The following is a 243-nucleotide window of genomic DNA, read 5'->3' on the forward strand; positions in this document are numbered from 1 at the left end:
GGGACGCGAACAAAGCCGGGGCGCCGCCGCCGACCGCGACCCCGGCGGGGCCCCGCGCGCGCTCTGCGGCCAGCCTGCGCCAGCTTGGTCGGGGGCGCGCCGGGGACGCGGGCAGGGGCGCAGGGCGGCGGGGCCGGACGCCCGCGGGATGGTGTCCGAGAGGTGGTGTCCGCCGGGTGGTGTCCACGGGGTGGTGTTTGCTGAGTGGTGTCCGCGGGATGGTGCCCGAGCCGTGGTGTCCGC

The sequence above is a fragment of the Equus quagga genome, chromosome 12, assembly GCF_021613505.1.
Source record: "Equus quagga isolate Etosha38 chromosome 12, UCLA_HA_Equagga_1.0, whole genome shotgun sequence".
Lineage (NCBI taxonomy): Eukaryota > Metazoa > Chordata > Mammalia > Perissodactyla > Equidae > Equus > Equus quagga.